The sequence below is a fragment of the Schistocerca nitens genome, chromosome 1 (assembly GCF_023898315.1).
Source record: "Schistocerca nitens isolate TAMUIC-IGC-003100 chromosome 1, iqSchNite1.1, whole genome shotgun sequence".
NCBI lineage: Eukaryota > Metazoa > Arthropoda > Insecta > Orthoptera > Acrididae > Schistocerca > Schistocerca nitens.
Window position 1 is genome coordinate 738970166 of NC_064614.1, and position 17530 is coordinate 738987695.

Below are 17530 nucleotides of genomic sequence, written 5' to 3' on the forward strand. Positions count from 1 at the left end.
AGTGTTCTTACTGCAAAAGTCCGGGACTTTGCAGAAAACTATCTATGTTATTTATTTATCATCATTATTCATCAGTTCAGTACATTACCATTAATTTATATCTTCCTATTTCTTCTTTGTATTTGTATTTGTACTTGTATGGAGTGAGGAAACTTGACATTAGAGTGCCGACCTTCATGTATTGAGTTAAATAAAAAATATTTCATTTGATGATAATGTGGTCCCTTTAAGTACGATAATGTGGCAGGATTATCAAGACCACTCATACAATTCATAACTTTTACACTGCTTTCAGGAGTTTGTACAAATGAAAATAAATAATACTTTCTAATTTCTGACATTTTATTTCAAATGAAACTGTGCATGTTCTGTCTAGTTTCATCATTCTGCAATGGATTCAGAAGTTCAAGATAAAAAATAAGTCTTTGTCATTGTAGCTCAAAATGTTTGTAGATTGCTTATTAATATGAAGAGATTTAATTCATAGTGAATGTTGTTGTTGTTATTCATGAGAGGAGAAGAGTTAATACATGTCCATAAATTTGTGAGAGTAGATTGATTTATACCTTCATGTGACAGAAGTTTTGAAGCTATCTGAGACAATGACAACGAAACATACTAATGATAATTGTATACAACAGAGGTTATTTTGCTAGAAAATACTAGTGTGTGTAAGAAATATGTACTAATTTCCTGAGGAGGGAAAAGCTATGTAGTGATATATTCATGTTACACAATTTTTCATCTTGTAAAATACATAAATTTTGTAAGTAATTTGTCTTCCGGCATTTCTCTGTAAGAGAAGTAACATATAATTAAATGAATTAAATATATTACGTTTTAAAATTTATTTAGTCAGATACTCAGTTCAACAATGACCGAATGTCATTGATGTTCTGTAGGCAGTGAGAATAAATCGTGTCAATTGTCAGTTGTTTGATATCTTTGTAAAATTATGCATGAAATAATTTGTTGTTGAGGCCTATTATTAAACACACATTTGTACATAAGTGACCTAGTTTCATAATTCTTCCATAATTGTAAATAATATTTTAGTTTCCTTAGCTCTTCATATTCAAATTTTTTTCATTTATTTGTCCAGTATAGACATTATGGTGGTGTTTATCATTTCCATAGATTGCCTAACATATACATACATATTGAATCTGCAATTCTCTCAGTACAAAGAAAAAATTTTCTAAGCTGTATTGTGCCCAAAGCATATAGCATTTTGCTTTTCATTCAGTTTAGTACTTCTGGATTGCTAATACAAATAGGAGCTATTTAAAGAATGTCTTCATCTGCTTATTATTCTGACATGTTTGATAATACATTTATGATGCTTCCTTGTATAAATGAAGTTACTGAATACTCTGGAGTTTATAAACTTGTTGACTGACACTGAAGGCAAATACACTGTCGGGCCACAACAGTAGTAACAGAATGTCATGTGCTAGTAATAATTCCAGCCTTTTCTTTGCCATTAGACAGTACTTGTTTCTACACATCACAGTTCATTCCATAATATTATGGATTATTTCATTACTGTTTCAGCTGGATTTTAATTCTGTTACTGACAGCTATGCATGCAGAGAAACAAAAGAGCCGAATTTTGTTTTGTTCATTGTTTTATGAATGTCTCACTAAAAGACAGAGTTTGACAGTACTTAAAGAAATGAAGCTCGGTATAAAATCATATCTTCCCTATTAGAATTAGGGCACTGAATTACTATTTGAGCATCACAGTATTCTGTAACATTAAATAAGTCTAAGGTTAAAAATAATCACAAATATGCCCAGCTATTTCTTTATTTTGTAGTTATTTACAAGCAGTTTTCAGTTTTATATAATTATTTTCCATAGTTAGCATTATGTTTACCTTACAATTTCACAGAGCAAGAATAAATTGTGAAACAGAGTTTTGTATATGCTTCATTCTTTGATGGTAATTGTCTGTAATTATCATCAGATTCATGAGAACACTTTCATTTGCTGGGATTAATACGACATACAAAATTATTAAACATCATTCTGTATTCATTACATTTATACCCTAAAATGTTCTTAGAATGCAAGTGATTGTTATATAGCCAAACATAGCTTCCTCACATGTTGTACAAGAAAAGCAGTATACTTCATACTCTTGGTTGTTGTAATGACCACAGTTGCTCTTCACCTAAAACATTGAAATGCTTCAAATATTCACATAAATATTGGAATACTGTTTTTTGCCCAGTAAACTGACTCCTTAGTGGTATATAATGCTTCAACAAACTTGGGTAATAGATTATTGGTTATTGCCACAATCACAATATAAGATACGGTTGTGGACTTCGCATCCTAGCTTAAGATTCTGAGTGGGATTCTTTATTCTGACAAACATTTTAACACTCTCTCAACACATACAAACCAAGAAATTGGGGAACCTTACAAATTAGAAACACGTCTGTAAATTATTTATGTATCTACATTCTAGGGAATAAATTTCATGTTAACTGCATGGTTGGTAGCAATATTGATTTTAAATATGCTTCTATTCTTACATCCCATATAATGCACATGTCAAAAAATAAATCTCAATGTTGTCATGCAGATATTAACGGGTTTCTATCTAGTGTCACTGCAGATGTAATATGCGGAAAGGGGAGTGGCTACATACACCAAAAAGTGCGTTAAGTTCTGTGCCAAAGACCTCAGTGCCTGCTGAAATTTACAAGCTGTTTGAGTTCTGTTCTTCAATAACAGTCTTGGAGTCATAAAAGATAGCCCTGATGGTCTTTGAGGCCCCAACAGGAATTGTTTCAAACTTCATTAAGCAATTAGTGGGGTCCACTAATAATACATAGTAGAAATAAGTGAACATGGAGTTTTTCAAGATAGATCTCATCTGAAACACTTCTGATTGAGGACACCTCAAGTTACTGATGTCCAGCTTCAATTCACCCCCACAGTAACATTCCCGAAAAGAACTGGAGGTCATCGTGTAACAGCAACTGCTAATTTATTTCTTAATTTTAATTTCTTTAGTGAAATAGATGATAGTCCCTTAACAAATGGTTTATTTGATCGTGATTGTCAAATAGCAACACCAAAGCATTCTCATAAGTCAAGTTTAACAAAGAAAGGAAAAGGAAAATTTCACAGAATCAAAAATGCTGACTGAATTAAGATATTTCAGATAGAATTTACAAGATGAAAAATGTGGATAAGTTTACCAAGGCTGCAGTAGATGAGAATTTTTTTTCTAAAAATATTTGTACAATGTATACAGTTGTCCTTTACTGTAGTCAGTGACAATTACAATGAAAGCTTTGGGAAAGGGTGGCTAACATCTGAGATCCAAATATCTTGTGCCAGGAAGAGATCTTTATTTAACACAGAGGACTAGCTCTAATCAAGGCTTAGAATGGCCCACAAGCAGTATTGCTAAAGCCTTCAGTGTTTCACCAAAAGTGAGAAAACCATGTAACTACAAAGAAAAATTCAAAATTCTAAGAACAAGGCAAGGACAATTTGGAGCAATATTACCTATCAAGAAATGAAAGAAATAAACACAGTAAGACAAGTGGTACCCAACTCTAAGATGGCATTAGCACTGGGACAGTCACATGAAATTCAGATCAATGGCTACTAAATTCAGTGACCGACACTAGGTCAAAACATGGGAACAAATAACAGTCCGCTTCCGGGTGTTCTGCTGAGTTGCTGTTTCCATTTTGGGCATTATATTTCAATGACTGACCCATCCATCTGCGAATTTTTCTGTTATGTGTATTTACTGCCTGGATGCCATGTAGACATAACGGCAAAACTTGCAGCACCTGAAGAAGATGGATGGTTGGTCATGAGGATATTGTGCATAAAATGGAAACAAGGACTTGACAACACACCTGGAAGCACATTAATCAATCGTGCCAAGAAAACCTGAGAGACTGAAAAACGGTCTGTTAAAAGTGCATCTGTTAGACTTTATTGGACAGGCAATGCATTCTCCACTAGCAAACATCAGCTTTAAAGTGGTAAGAAAAAAACAGGTCATTGAAAAACAGCAGCTCTTCTGGCTATGATAGGACCTCAACTACAGTACTAAAATCTCATCTTATTTGGTTGTGCCACCCTTGAGTTACCTTTGTAACCAGTTGATGAGTCAAAGGGTATTTCCTGAAAGACTAAAGCGTGCTGTAGTAATGGCTATTCATAAATGTGGATTTAAGCAAGTGATGTTTGATTACAGATCCACTACCTTCCTTCCCTTGTTTTCAAATTTTTTAAGAAGATAGCTTACAGTGGAATACCATCTTTTTGAGAATAATGCATAAACAGCAGCTCAGTTTGCCTTCCATGAAGGATTCCTTATTGAGAGTGCGGTATACATATGGTCATGTGAACTCAATTCTAACACAACTAAACAAGAAAGCTCTCCTTTATGACAGGACTTACAAAACATGATGTGTGAATGAACAAACAAACAAATCGAGCCATCTGACCACTGTGTAATCCTCTGCCAATGGTGTCGCTGGATGTGGTAGGTGTGACTCAACGTGATTCTCTACATCCTTCTGTGGAATCAGAGCGTGAATTATTTTAGAACACAAATGAACACTCAATACATTTACATGGAAAAGTACCCTAAAATAAAAATCTGTTCTAAAGAATCAACATGGAAGCATGGTTTTGGCACAGTGCAGTGCTACAAAACTTTGGTGTTATGTGAGTAAATAAAAATCTGTTCTAAAGAATCAACATGGAAGCATGGTTTTGGCACAGTGCAGTGCTACAAAACTTTGGTGTTATGTGAGTAAATAGTTGTGAATTATGTGATGGAGGCCCTTATAAAGACAAGAAAGGAGAGTAAGCAGAAAAAGTTGGAGGGGGGGGGGGGGGGGGGGACGACAAAAATGAATCAGCTGTGAAGGGATATGAAAAGTCTCAAGCTTGTTTTCCATAACTGCAAATAATGTTTTGGCAGGTTTTGATTACATAAACAAACAGCGTAAGTGATGATTTGCATGTGTGACACACTATGCAATGGAGGAAGCACAGTACCTTGTAACCTCAAAAAGGCATCTTCAATGAAAAAGAGACAGGAAATCACACACACAAACATCACCAAAAATATTCAAGTAAACAAATGTATTTGAAAATGAGAATAAATTCTCAAAATGCATTGTGCTAAGCGTGAAAAAATAAGTAACTGATGCAGTTTTTCATTACTTAAATCACGAATGACACAGTTGGCAAGATGTCCTAAAACACTCACTGTAATGAACAAAAATAACTAATATTGCTTGCTTCAATCTGTGAGGATAGTAGCTTCAATGACAGTATTTTGCATAGTTTCAATTTGCAAATGGGCAGGACTACAAAGTTCTAGTTCGTTCCCAGTTTTATTGTAAAACAATTGTGAAGAAGAAAACAAAACAGTACATAGTTGTGTACACAATTTTTGTATAAAACTATGTATAAGGACAAAGAATACATATGGGAGAAACAATTTTTTGTGATAGTTAAAATGCCATGCTATTGTAGTTAAAACTGACTGCGAGAAAGAAACCCACAATTTTCACAGCACGGCACAGCATTTTCTTTCTCGTAGTTTGTTTTAATACAAGATGTGAACATTGTTGTTTAAGAAAATGTATAGCTTACATTCATCTGAATATTTATTAGAGTATTGCGTGAAAATTCCAAATGCTTAGTAGAACATAGTTTAAAATTTTGAAGTAAACTGGGTAGGAATTCTTTGTGATTTTTGCTAACAACATTTCCCCTTTTTTAAATTCTGTATCTGTCAAAAGTTTAAGGGGATACGGAATCACCTATCCCCGCAATGTTAATATATGCCTACTATAGGGAACATTTTCTCACAAACTACTGGAGACAGAGAGGTAAAAATTTTACTGTATGTGCATTCATATGTTACAACAATACTGAAACAACAGTTTATTGTCAAAGTATTTTCTTACAGAGATATTGTACATTTATTTTTAAGTAAATTTTTTCCATCGCTTTTTACTAGACTATCACCCCTAAGTCTTTTGTAAATCAAGTAATTAAAAAATCGTTGTTTCAGTATGTAATATGGACCTATGTCACTACGTCATAAAAATTTCAGACTTCTAGGTTGACCAGTACCTGAGATAATGTTCCTAGATGAAGTAAAAAGTAAACTTACGGGAAACGGAGAAAGAAGATTAAAACATTCCTGATCCGTAGCTAATACCCCCTTCACAGTCTTCATAATCATCTTCAAGTCTTCTTTTGGCACCCCTCTGCACCTGTCTTGCTTTTTTCACTAATGTCTTGATTATATTATCAGCATGCCTTAGTCTGTGCTGATCTAAAAAGAACATAGCACGTACCGTACGGGAACCAACACACATACCCAACTTTTGAAGGACCTGGCATTTAGTTATATTTCCAAGATTGAAGGTTGCCACAGCATCATACACACCAAAATGTAGTGTATTAATTCCGACAAACACTGTTTTTGGGAGACGATGCCATATCACACTATTCAAGCACTCGTTGGGGTTCTGCGTTTTTCCGTGAAGACATTTCATCAGAAGACTTCTGTCAGCCAGATCTCTGAAAATGGGCTTTATTTCTGCCATGATGGCTGATGGTAGACTGTGGTGGTGAATGTATTTCTCTCCTGTTGTTAGTCCCCTATTGTATTTACACCAGCTGTTTTCACCTTTGGGGCGCAAACCATGTTGTGGATGCTCATCCGTGGATGCGGTGTGGAAATATAAAGCCCATATAGCTCTCCTCATTTCTTCAAGATTGCCTGTATTTTGCCTGATTGCAAGGCCATAGCAGTTCTGAATGTGGTCTATTATGGAATCAGTCAATCTTCCTCTGCCATCCAAGGTTTTCCCATCATCTAGTTTTTTCCCTTTCATAACTGATTTTAACCTTCTCAGCCTGGCACCCATTCTCTTCTGCACATGTCCTATACATTCAAGTTTGCTTATATTTACACTGTTCCCATATGGTTTGCTTTCCAAAACTTCTTTGAATGCTTTAGAGTCACCATCTCCCAGATATTTGACATAGCGAACATTATACCACTGTGAAGAGCGATGAAAAATTTTCTTCACCCCAGCAACCTCCATGCCACCACTACTACCATAATAATTAGCAATACAGTCATCACTGTGTTCATTTTTCAGCCTGCCTGTGCACCTACAGTATTTAGACATTATTGCAACATCAATAACCTTGCCAGTATCAACACTAGTTGCTGTTACAACACCATTGTTGGAGGTGTGGCCCCTTTTCTGCCACGTGCCATCAAACGCCACTGTGAGGTCACGACTGCCGTCATTTTCTTCCACTGCTTCTTCCACAGCAACCTGCATTGACTTCTGTGCTACATCTTCAACTGCAGATCCTAGTACATAATTGTAAGCTTCAAACTTTGAAGGTGCACTTGGAAGATTTAGAACACCACATAGCATATCACCAGCTGCTTTGCCCTTACCAATTGCTCGCAATCCATAAACTAACCTAATATTTACACTATAAAGTTCAGTTTTCTTGTATCCATTATTTACAGTTACTGAAACCGAACTTGGAAACTTACAGCTGTATTTACAAACACTGCATATTAAATTAAACTGGGCAGCCAGGCCAACATGGGATTCTACTTTCAGAGAAACGTTTCCATGACATTTTTTGCAGCACAAACTGTTTTCAAGAGCTTCACACAATATATTCGTATCAATGAGTTCAAAAACTTCATTCCCTCTATCAAGTAAATTATATTTCTCTTCCAAATCTCTTAGTTTTTTATGAGAAGCACTGTTTTCATTTGGTGTAAGTTCGTTCGGCAAATCAGTAATAAGTGGATTCACATTTTCCAACAGTGATGATGATGAACTGCTTTGCTTTGCTAATGAATCATTATTTCTTTTCTTTTGCCAGTTCACACGCTTTTTAAATACTTTTGCTTTAGCTCTAGGCATTTTCACTGCGAAAAATGAAGCACTAAATACGAAATAACTCAACAACAACTACTTTCTTATATCACACTGTTTACAAAACAGTCCCGCCACAAAGTCAAAGAGTAACTTGAGGAAACCAGAGAGAAACATTTTCGGGCAACTAGTGTATAAATAGTCGCTGGAAACCGGGATATTTGAATTCATGTCACTTTAAAGGTACTGCCAAAAAGTTCATGGTCAGCCACGAGAGACGTGTATAACTAAAGCGCAGTACCCGATCTCACAAATATATAAAAATAAAATAGTTATAATTGTAGTAGAGCTATGTATGATACGTCATTTTAAAGAGGAAACATGGCAGAATATAATACGCCAATAAAAAAAAATTCGATTTTTTAACCCAAAATCCGATTCCGTATCCCCTTAAATCGTGCAAAAATATGAAGTAAATCAGTCAAGAACTTTTTGAGATTTTTGCTAACAACCTTAAACAATGACTTGGCTTTATATTGTAGTACAGATAAATGACGAAGGAGCAGCAGGTTTTTTCAAAGATATGGCTTTCCTAATAACTATACTGTGCTAAATTTAGCTTGAGTAAGCACAAATATTTTCTAACAATTGAAAGATAGTAAATTATTAATACAGTTGCTAAAAATGCATCATTTGTTAATGGTTATATTGGCTCATTCTACTTTTCTGGAATACATTTCTCAAAACAGGATTTACAGACTGTAATAAAAGAATGAGTAGAGTGATACTTACCACTGAGTGATGAAGACCCATGGAAACTGACAGGTAACATAGTCATGTAATACAATGAGGGAAGATGGACAGAGTGTTTAAACCTTTCCTGGTTTTTGAGACACAATTGTCCCACTAACTTTGGATTTGTAAGTCTATCTGAGGCCCCCTGCTTTTTTCCAATCTTTTGAAATGACGTTACCATCCTACCTGTCTTTCTTCCATTCCATCCATAATCCTATGTCGGTTTTATGTTCTTTTTCTTATTTCCTCATTTCTTACACGGTCACATCAGAAAATTCTACATGCTCTTCTCAAGTGGTCCAATTCTAGAACTCTAAGTATATTTATGTGAGTTCCCAACACTCCCTGCCACAACTGGTTATTGGTTCCATGGTTGATTTGTATTGGCCTAAATGCATTTTAATCTTTCAACTCATTTTTGGAAACCAAAGTATCCCTGCAATTTCGCATAAGGCTTTTTGTACGCTAAAAGATGAAAGCATATCACTGCTGCCTTCTTCCCTCTTCAAAATTAAAAATACTTTCCGGGAACTGAATTGTGTTCTCTATTTGTTTCCATTATAATTTTGATTTGTGTGATCAGTATGGCTCTTGTTGGCTTTGATGTGAATATCACCTAAAGCCGTCAGCACATGGACCGTGCTGTCAAATGTTAAAGCCGTCAGCAGACGGACCGTGCTGTCGAACATTAATGTTGAGCGTGCCAAGTTCAGCGTGCTGCTGAACGCTCAGGAATGATGCAACTTGTGCATAAGGTACGTGGGCTCCAGCATGGTATACGCGATCGCAACGCTCTCCAACGGCAGTTGTGGGATGTTTCTAGTTCATAAATCACACTGTTTACTCAACAGGCTGAGTAAAATTCCCACGTTAGCTGTATTAAAACGCACATTTCCTTCATTGTTCATATCCTAGTCATGTTGTTCTATATGTAATATACACAAATAAAAACTTCAGTATCGATGTACATGTTTTAAGACAAAAAAGAAAGTACCATGTCCAATCAATAAGGACACAGGTTTATAAAAGTTTCATTACAAACAGTGGGACACAAATTTGCATTAGTTCTCCACATAAGATAAACACTATTTTATCTTCCCCACATTTTAGTAAAACCCTAAAGTCATTCTTACTTGATCACTGTTCCTACCCAGTAGCAGAAACTTAACAACTTTTAAATCACGAAACTCAAAAGAAAAAGGAACAACATATCTTTATACAAGTAGCTGTCCTGTAGATTAAGCCAATCGAACAAACTCACTCCTCAAAAAAGGTGAACTTATATTTACATAACATCAAATATTGTAGTATATACTTACATTAAACAAATAATAAAGCATCAGAACCTATTATATACGTGAATATTATGAAAAAAATATTTAGATTTAGCGAGATGTGAACTATCATCAGTTCGCATATCTGGCCTTGAATCGTCAACGCTACTGACTACACTAAAGTGACAAAAATTTTTTTGTTTTTATCTTTCTTTCTTTCTTGTTTTCTTTATTTTTTTTGTTTCTTTATTTTTTATTTTTTTCATTTTTTGTGCATTTTTTTTAGCATACTCTTCAAGTGGAACCGCATCCTATTACTCAGTTACTCAGTTACTCTCTCTCTAACTTTCTTCCTTTTCTTTTCTTTTTTTTTCCTGATATGAACATTATCTCTCTCTCTCTCTCTATCTCTCTCTCTCTCTCTCTCTCTCTCTCTATATATATATATATATATATATATATATATATATATATATATATACTCCTGGAAATTGAAATAAGAACACCGTGAATTCATTGTCCCAGGAAGGGGAAACTTTATTGACACATTCCTGGAGTCAGATACATCACATGATCACACTGACAGAACCACAGGCACATAGACACAGGCAACAGAGCATGCACAATGTCGGCACTAGTACAGTGTATATCCACCTTTCGCAGCAATGCAGGCTGCTATTCTCCCATGGAGACGATCGTAGAGATGCTGGATGTAGTCCTGTGGAACGGCTTGCCATGCGATTTCCACCTGGCGCCTCAGTTGGACCAGCGTTCGTGCTGGACGTGCAGACCGCGTGAGACAACGCTTCATCCAGTCGCAAACATGCTCAATGGGGGACAGATCCGGAGATCTTGCTGGCCAGGGTAGTTGACGTACACCTTCTAGAGCACGTTGGGTGGCACGGGATACATGCGGACGTGCATTGTCCTGTTGGAACAGCAAGTTCCCTTGCCGGTCTAGGAATGGTAGAACGATGGGTTCGATGACGGTTTGGATGTACCGTGCACTATTCAGTGTCCCCTCGACGATCACCGGTGGTGTACGGCCAGTGTAGGCGATCGCTCCCCACACCATGATGCCGGGTGTTGGCCCTGTGTGCCTCGGTCGTATGCAGTCCTGATTGTGGCGCTCACCTGCACGGCGCCAAACACGCATACGACCATCATTGGCACCAAGGCAGAAGCGACTCTCATCGCTGAAGACGACACGTCTCCATTCGTCCCTCCATTCACGCCTGTCGCGACACCACTGGAGGCGGGCTGCACGATGTTGGGGCGTGAGCGGAAGACGGCCTAACGGTGTGCGGGACCGTAGCCCAGCTTCATGGAGACGGTTGCGAATGGTCCTCGCCGATACCCCAGGAGCAACAGTGTCCCTAATTTGCTGGGAAGTGGCGGTGCTGTCCCCTACGGCACTGCGTAGGATCCTACGGTCTTGGCGTGCATCCGTGCGTCGCTGCGGTCCGGTCCCAGGTCGACGGGCACGTGCACCTTCCGCCGACCACTGGCGACAACATCGATGTACTGTGGAGACCTCACGCCCCACGTGTTGAGCAATTCGGCGGTACGTCCACCCGGCCTCCCGCATTCCCACTATACGCCCTCGCTCAAAGTCCGTCAACTGCACATACGGTTCACGTCCACGCTGTCGCGGCATGCTACCAGTGTTAAAGACTGTGATGGAGCTCCGTATGCCACGGCAAACTGGCTGACACTGATGGCGGCGGTGCACAAATGCTGCGCAGCTAGCGCCATTCGACGGCCAACACCGCGGGTCCTGGTGTGTCCGCTGTGCCGTGCGTGTGATCATTGCTTGTACAGCCCTCTCGCAGTGTCCGGAGCAAGTATGGTGGGTCTGACACACCGGTGTCAATGTGTTCTTTTTTCCATTTCCAGGAGAGAGAGAGAGAGAGTGTGTGTGTGTGTGTGTGTGTGTGTGTGTGTGTTTTGCCCAAATTGTTTTCATTCTCTCGGAATGAGCTCTTTTCCTTTCATCAGACCATGTGGTTCCAGTTTTCTTTGGTTTTTCAGCTTGACCAACTACCCAGTCATGAATTTTTTGCCTAAATAATTTTCTGTCTTGAATTTCATCTTGTTTTATATCTGCCTCTTTCATGTCCTCTTTTATAGCGACAATCCATTTTATTGTCTCAAATTTAGCTTTACTTCGATTTTCGTAGAATTCCACTACTTGTTTAGTTAGTCTGGTAGCATCCATTCTTTTAATATGCCAATAAAATTTTAATCTGTGTTTTTTCATATCTGAATATATGCTGGTGTATTGTTGAATTTCACTATTTGCTCTTAGCCTGTATGTTCCTTCTTCAGTATATTTTGGACCTAGAATTTTTCTGATTACTTTTCTTTCTCTTTTTTGGATTTCTTGAATGTCCTTTTTTCTGTTTAAAATTAGCGTTTCAGCCCCATAAAGGCACTCTGGTTTTATGACCGTGTTGTAATGTCTCAATTTAGAGTACCTCGAGAGACATTTTTTGTTGTAGATTTTTCCTAGAACAACATGTAAGACGCAAGAATGAGATCAGTGTACGAATCATCAAAACTCAATTGTGATACTAAATGGAGAATTGAGGGAAGTTGAGAGGAGCTCATACACATCTTAGAGTTGTTTTGCATATGCATGGTGCAATGCAGCTAATGAGAAATTGGCAAAATATTCATGGTGTTTTTCACTGTTTTTGATCTTAGCATATTGTTCCCAAATGTAAGTCAAAAAGGTGAGTCCATCATGAATTTGCCGGTCGATGAGGGCGTAGACAGTATGGCCCAACAACCACACAGCAGTATTGTGTTTTGCATGTGGGAAATATTTAAAATCAGGTACAATGACACTATCAACAGAGACGAGGGCCGGCATAGTTCGCATGATGAGAGCCACCATTAACTGGCAAGTCCTCGACACATCAGAAACAGCTTGACGTTGCAGGCGGTGTTCTCTGGTGTCAGGCACGCCACACCTGCCACAGTTGGGGGAGGCGAGAAGCTTAATATCGGTTAAATGCTGATTGGTGGGCAGTGTGTTGTTGACAAGTTTATACCACAACGCAGACACATCGGACGGCAGAATACTATCATTCAATGAGGGTCTACTTATGAGATCTTGCCACTTGCTTAAAGCTTTAATCATAGATATGTTACTAACTGAAATTTAATTACAACAAATTGTACCAAGAACAATGTGTTTTTCGTGGATCCTCAGTGTGTTGCTAACTTCAAATGATATACTCTCATGATATGCTAGTTACAATAATTCTTTTGCCACGAATACGATGTCTCTCATTATTTTATTGCAACAAATCACACAGTTAACAACAGGTTTTGAATGATTCTCAATTTGCTGGTACTCAGAAATGACATATATACATGTAGGCTTGAACTGAATGCCAATATGGCACCTCACAGCTCAATGCTGAAGGGAGATGGTGTTCATGTGACGTAGGTGGTGTTGTGCCATCTGATTGGTCAACGTTCAGATGCACGCTCAGGATATTTGACATGCTAGATATTGCTCTGCATGTTCGGAAAGACTCCCGAATGTGCTATTCAACGCTATGACGTCAGAAACTCAGCACGCTCAACTCTCAACGTTCGGATGCATGGTCCGTGTGCCGACGGCTTAATGGTTTACCCAATTATTGAGAGAATTATAAGGCTCCCTAGATGCTCCAGGAGCAGCTAGGGAAAGGGCAGATGACCTAGACAGAGCTCCAATTATCACCATCACCATCATCATCATAATCTTCTTTTTCTTCCCAAGTATTAGAGTTTCCTTTCTTGGTAATACTGAAAATTTCTAAATCATTGTTCATGTGCCTAATTCAAGTATGAAGTGTCAGATGCCCCAGTTGTTCTCACTAATGACTATTTCACTTTAATAGTCACCCACTCCATTGGCTTAAAACTTAGCTCTAGAAGGACTTTTTCCTTATAAGAGTCAAACCATCCTCATTATCTGCAGAGTTAAAGGCAAGATACTCAGCTCTCTGAGGCACGCTGAACTTCACTTTTATGCTGTCAAAGATGCTTGCTGAACTATGCCCAGTGTTTAAATTATCATACTAAATGACTGGTAGTGCAACAAGACTCTAGGTTGGGAGCCCTATTATATCAAAAAAAAATTTCAGTTGGAGCTCGCAGAGTGTTTGTGATTTAAAATGACCTAAGGGACACATGTAGTTTGATTTAAATGATACAGGTATGGCAAGCATTAACTCCTTTGCCATGTTATGGGTTCATTCATCAATGGCAAGCATTAACCCCTTCCCCCCTGTGGGTTCGGGGGTTAGAAAAGGCCAGAGGTAATCCTGTCTGTCGTAAGAGGCAACTAAAAGGGGTCTCTCACTTTTTGGCCCTGGGAGTTCAGGTCCCATTCTATTGTTTGACCTGCCACTTTCAAAAAGCTATAGAAGTGCGGGCCATATGGGGAAGGACGCCTTACGTGATTCATGAGTTATCTATAGTGCTCTTAGATTCGATCTCCTGAATCTCTTGTCATGGCTTTGCATCTCCACCTGTGTTTCAACTATTTGGGCGAGGACACTTTTTGGGGTATGTCATCTTCTTCCATTGTCTCCTGTCCTCTTTCACCCCCACGACAATATTGGATTTCTCTGCACACAATATCCAGCACAGTAGCCAGTCTGTTGTGGTGGGGCCGTCATGTACCCATTTGGTGGTAGCCCCCTGACAACACAGGGATCACACTGCTGATGCGTGAGCTCTAAACACCCCATGTATGCCAAGGAGTAGATGCCTGTTTTCCTGGGGCATCAGGACTCCTGGCAATGGCCATCATGCCAGTTGGTCTTTGCTGTGGCTGGGTGGCACCCATGGGGAGAGCCCCTGATGAGAGTGGGTGGCATCAGGGCAGATGGCACACAATGAAGTGGACTAAGTCATCTCTTGCTGGTGACCGTATGGCACCAGCAGTCTCTAAGAAGGGCAAGATCAGATACAATGCCGACAGGTATGACCCTAAATTGTTTCCCTCCCTTGCTATACCATGGGAGGAATGTAGGGCTACAGAAAAGAGAGAGCCATATTCGCCTCAGTTTTTAGTCTGTAGCAGAACTAATGGGGACTCCTTTCTACCTACGAAGCCTCAATTTTTCATTGAACACCTTGAGGATAAGTTTGGAGGAGTGACAGCACTCTCCAAGGTGTGAAACGGTGTAGTCTTGATTCAGACAGCATCCCCAGCCTGTGACAAGTTGGGTGATATTCCTGTTTCCGTCACTCCCCATAAAAGCCTCAACATGGTCCAGGGGATCATTTTCTATCGTGATCTCCTTTTGCAGTCTGACGACAAGCTCCTCGCCAATTTAGAACAGCGGGGTGTTCATTTCATCCAGTGCATTTACAGGAGACCGAAAGACAACAGGGTTGTTACCAGTGCTTTCATCTTGAGGGTGATTCATTGCCTGAAAAGGTCAAGGTGATGTTTTACAGCTGTGATGTCCCTCCCACTACGTGGTGCTTTATGTGCTGGAAGTTCAGGCACATGTCTTCCTGCTGCACTTCCAGTGCTACATATCGAGACTGCGGACGTCCACTGCACCCAGATACTCCATGTGTGCCTCCTCCCACTTGCATCAATTGTGGAGAGCACCACTCCCCCTGCTCGCCAAACTGCCCAGTACTCCAAAACGAGTGGAAAATCATGGAGTACAAGACCATGGACCAGTTGACCTACATAGAGGCTAAATGCAGATTTGAAAGATTACATTCCATTCGGTTGACATCGAACTAAGCTGCAGCGCCATCGCCGTCCCAAGTGCCAGTGGTTCCTCATTCTGTGCCATGAACTGTGGGCCCTCTGGGCCACCAGAATACACCTGCCGCTTGGTGGTAGGGGGCAAATCTTTCTCCAAACACAGGGTACATCGGTCCCCTACCCCCTGTCGCAGAAGCAACAGCCTCCTCCAGCTCCTCTCATGAGGAAGAGGCCTCCTGGGGCTCTCTCTCCCAAGGTCTCCACTAATGCCATGGCAGACACACGCCAGTGGCTCAAGGAGCCAAAAGCTGCTGGACGAAGAGCTTCACAGTCTTCCTCCGTGCCTGAAGCTGCTTCAGATAAATCTTCCCAGCAAGCTCCTAAAGAGAAGCGAGAGAGCAAGCAAACTAAGAAGAAGTCTGCTAAGAAACAGGACCGTCTGGTGGTCCCTACACCACTACTCCCTACCAGTTCTCCATCTGAGGATGCAATGGAGATTTTAGCGTCCCCTGCGGACCAGGATCTCACTGACGCCCCATCCACCATAGAAATGGCTTCAATACTCAATCGGTGGCAGCAGGTGACCCTGAGGCATAACGTGCCTCCTTGCGCGCTTCATGCCTTCCCAGCCTCATGATAATGTCATCCTCCAGTGGAATTGCGGCTGGCTGAGCTACAGTAACTGTTAAGCTTTACACCTGCTTTCTGCATTGCCCTCCAGGAATCCTGGTTCCCAACAATGTGGACCCCTGCCCTCCGCGGCTATAGGGGATTTTACAAGAACCGTAGTGACTATTGGAGTTTGTGTCTATGTTCTGAATTCAGTACGCAGTGAACCTGTGCCCCTTCAAACCCCTCTTGAAGCTGTGGCTGTCAGGATAAGGACAACACAGGAAATAACTATCTGCAAAGTATATCTTCCTCCAGATGGTGCAGTACGCCTGAATGCGTTGGCTGGACTGGTTGATGAACTCCCTAAACCTTTCCTACTTTGGGGAGATTTTAACTTCCATAACCTCTTGTGGGGTGGCACTGTGCTTACTGGTCAAGGCAGAGATGTCGAAAATTTACTGTCACAACTCGACCTCTGCCTCTTAAATACAGGTGCCCCCACAAATTTCAGTGTGGCACATGGCACATATTCGGCCATTGACCTCTTGGTTTGCAGTCCTGGCCTTCTCCCATCAATCCACTGACGATCAGATGATGACCTGTGTGGTAGTGGCCACTTCCCCATCTTCCTGTCACTGCCCCGGCGTCAGGCCCACGGACGCCTGCTCAGACGGTCTTCAAACAAGGCAGACTGGGACGCTTTCACCTCTGCTGTCACCGTTGAATCTCCCATACACGACAACATCGATGTGTTGGTTGAGCAGGTAACTACAACGATCGTTTCTGCGGCGGAAAACGCGATCCCTCGTTCTTTATGGTGCCCCCAGCGAAAGACAATCCCTTGGTGGTCGTCGGAAGTCGCTGAGGCAATTAAGGAGCGTCGGCGAGCTCTACAGCGGCATAAGCGGTACCCTTCCTTGGAGCACCTCATAGCCTTCAAATGGCTCCGTGCCCGCATTCGCCAGCTTACCGAAATTCGGAAACAGGAGTGTTGGGAGAGATACATCTCGACTATTGGGTGCCATACGTCACCTTCCCACGTCTGGGTAAAGATCAAACGAGCTTTTGGGTACCAGACCCCAACAGGTGTTCCTGGTGTCAACATAAATGGTGTGTTATCTACCAATGCAAACACGATTGTCGAGCAGTTTGCTGAGCACTATGCTCGTGCCTCTGGATTGGAGAATTAACCCCCA